This window comes from Balaenoptera physalus (assembly GCF_965194825.1).
Source record: "Balaenoptera physalus genome assembly, contig: HAP1_SCAFFOLD_2148, whole genome shotgun sequence".
NCBI lineage: Eukaryota > Metazoa > Chordata > Mammalia > Artiodactyla > Balaenopteridae > Balaenoptera > Balaenoptera physalus.
The window spans coordinates 23,181-26,403 of record NW_028124658.1 but is presented as its reverse complement, the minus strand read 5'-3'; the positions used below and the strand labels follow the sequence as shown (position 1 = coordinate 26,403).

The 3,223-nt window shown below is 37.0% G+C and overlaps 2 long non-coding RNA genes across 2 annotated transcripts; one reads left to right on the top strand and one right to left on the bottom strand.

Annotated features, from left to right (window-relative positions):
* Positions 1 to 339: 339 nt before the first annotated feature.
* LOC309654169 lies at positions 340 to 3,019 on the bottom strand. The gene is made up of 3 exons (XR_014259956.1): positions 2,889 to 3,019; positions 1,895 to 2,066; positions 340 to 979 (listed from the first exon to the last, which is right to left on the bottom strand). It is a non-coding gene; the product is annotated as an uncharacterized lncRNA (long non-coding RNA).
* LOC309654170 lies at positions 954 to 2,062 on the top strand. Its single transcript, XR_014259957.1, has 3 exons — positions 954 to 1,041; positions 1,298 to 1,450; positions 1,975 to 2,062. It is a non-coding gene; the product is annotated as an uncharacterized lncRNA (long non-coding RNA).
* Positions 3,020 to 3,223: the final 204 nt, after the last annotated feature.

The window sequence follows — 3,223 nt, the reverse complement described above, 5'->3', positions numbered from 1 at the left end:
GGCTCCTGTCCATATGATTTATAATAGTTTGACATTTAACCAAATGGTAAAACTATTCCATTTATTATTCCCATCCCTTTTTACCCCTTACACTGTTTTGTTGTTTCTGTTTTCTCCCACCACAGAGTGTTAGGCAGGAGAGCAAAGGCTTTATTTTGTTCACTGCTGAAAGCAATAGCACCCAGAAAAGTATGGTACATATGAAGCCCTCAGTAAACACTAGCTGAATGAATGGTGCAAAGTGTCACAAGGAAAAATACACCAAAACTTTCAATTTAATAAAAAGTATAGATAAATCTTTCTCTGATGGCTTCCAGTCAAGTATTTTAAAACACCATATGCTATAATAAAAACATAAGTAATTTATTAAAATTTGAAGGCAAAAACATAATTTTAAAAGATTTTAAAAGATTTAAACCTATGTTAGGCGTGATGGAGTATGGATGATTTCTGGAAATTCACAATCAGATCCAAGAGTATCACTTTCAGAATGTTCTAGTAGATTGAGTTTACTTTTAGTTGTCTTTGATGAAACAGTCACTATTCTACTCTCTTTCTTAACAGAAATGTGTTTTTTCGAAGACTCACTTCTAATTGGTTCATTAAGCAAAGAATTATTTTGCCCACTTCCTTTGATTTTCTGCTTTACAGGTGAGTCAGAGCAGGAATGCAGGTCCTTCCCAGGTTGTTTCTTAGCAGAGTATTTTTTGATATATTATCCTTTGGTCATTTTCTCTGAAGAAGACCTGCTATTTCTAGATTATTCCTCTTCTTTTCTTTGACTCCCAGTTCCAGAAATGACGTCTTCTGAAGGAAAACATGTTTTAGCAATGAAATCTTCAAAAGACTCCTGCCGCTGCTCTGTGACTGGGACCCCCAGGTTGTCTTTGGAAGTTTCTAAGGCCTCCTGAGTAGAGACTGGGACATGGAAGGAGTTGAGAGGCAAAGGAATCCCAGCATCACCTGTAATTTTCTGAAACTGGAGGGAAAGACAAAAGACAAGACAAAAATTCAGTGATGAACAAAGCCAACCATTAAAAAGTAGAGTTAAAAACGTCAATGTTACTCTGTGATCTTATTATTAACACAGTCAATTGATTATTCAGAAGATTTCAGAGCCAGTTTTTTTCTAATTCTATCTTGCCAAGTGATTCTCAACTTAATCTAGCTATATCCAAGGCTATGTCCGCTACATTTTCAGACTTTGGTGATTGGGGTAATTATTACCCATTTCCTTTCCCTCACTAAAAATGAAACCCTACTCTGTAAGAAAATTAATTTCTTTTCTATCCTCCAGGCACATGTAAACAGTATATAGTTTGTGACCAGACTGTGTTCTCAAGCTGTCAGTTCCCAAGACCAGCCTGAGATTGGCTGAGGTGGGCGAAGGGTGCTCCAAGTAAGGCTAGAGGGAAAGCTGATATGTTTCCCCTCCCATTCCCATGACCAGGTGAGTCACTATAATATCTTACGTATTAGCTATGTCAAGATTACTTATTTTAAAAATTCTATCAGTACGTGTACCTTCATTAGTGTTCCCTCATTGTAAGCTGACTGCATACAAATAGAAACCTAGATAAAATATGAATAGAATAGACATTTATACAATTTAAAATTTGGAATAGTTTCTGTAATGTTTTCTTTCCTCATTAAGGAGAGTTTGCTTTAACTCATAAATTTTCTAAAGAACTTCCAGTTTTCTTATGTACAACAATACAGTATCATGAAATGGGCCCACATTTACTAATCTCAGATTTGGAGAGGACTCCACAGTCTTCTAGCTCCCGAGCATGTGAACTATTAGAGACCGACCATTATTATTTTCTCTCTGACTTGGTCATTTCCTTTTTGCTAATCACTCTTAGAATCATTAAGTGCTGTCCTGTCCACTTACTTGGAGATTTTGCATTTATACTGGGGCACTCTGCTTTGATTCTGATTTTTCTTCTTCATGTGCCTTCTTTTCTTCTTTAGGTGGACTACTAACAGTAGAATTCATCTGGGGACGACCTAGTAAATGAAAATCTGACTGATCTATACCAGCCATTGTGGCCAGCTGCCCAAGCCTGGACCAGAGGAGGAAAGGAGAAAAGACAAAGGTTATTATAATCACGTAAGAGCAGTTTAGATTTCCCCAGACCTACAATCATGAAATACTTCTAAAATCTTAAAAGCCAACATCCTACTCCAGACTACAAGCCTCTCTCTCCCCCAAATTCTCAGCCCTTTCCAGATTCATCCTCTAGGATACATCCCACTGTCTCACTAGCAGCTTCAACATGTACCACGCACCCCGTCCACTGCCTGTCACACCTCCACTCCCAAACTTCTTTACCACCTTTCCTCCAGTTTCCAAGAAAGTGTTTGTTCCTTCCTTCCCAACACCAATTCTTTCACTGACAAAACACTACTCCATCAACTATCAATCTCCACTTCCCTCTTTCAGCAAAATTGCTCCCAGTTGAGGACCACTGACCAATATCTTCCCTGTAGATTAATAATAATTTTTATGTCTAAGACAAAAATAACTTTAATTCAAACTTATCAAACAAGCAAAATAAATGAAAGATAGGAAAATTCTTATCCATTCCCAAATATTTTCAATGAAAACTGCCTTCAATTTAGTCTTACAAAAAACTATACCTACTAATTACTCTGTCTACAGGTTACTCTTTTATAATGGGCTCCCCACTCTACCAAAGCAGGCTCCCCTATTAGCATTTCTTAAAAAATTTAATTCCTCATTTTAAAACGTCAACTATATTACCTACAGTTACACTAAATTTGGCTAAATATGGCCACGTAAGTGATGAAAATCGCTCCAGTTCCGCAGCAAACTGCCATTATAGTCGCAAAGAGAAGAACACCATGAAGAGAAATGAACTAACCCAGCATCTTTAAGGAGATCCAAGAAAGCATGGAACTTCTGAAAAGAATTCTCAGTGCTGCCCAAAACACCTTCATCATCCAGGATCATGCTTGTCAATGAGTGGGCATGAAGGCCTTCAGACAAAGAGAATTTTATATTTCTTAACTGGGTATTTTCATGTTCTAGCTATAAAAGAAGACTGAAAATGTCTGACATGATTTTTTCTCATTGTCATCAAAAGTAGTCTTGTCTAGTTTCAAGGAACAAAACTAAAACACTCAAAATGTAATTAATCTGTAATTAACCTAACTCGCCACCAGTAAAGACAGAGACCATATCACATAATAACCAAAA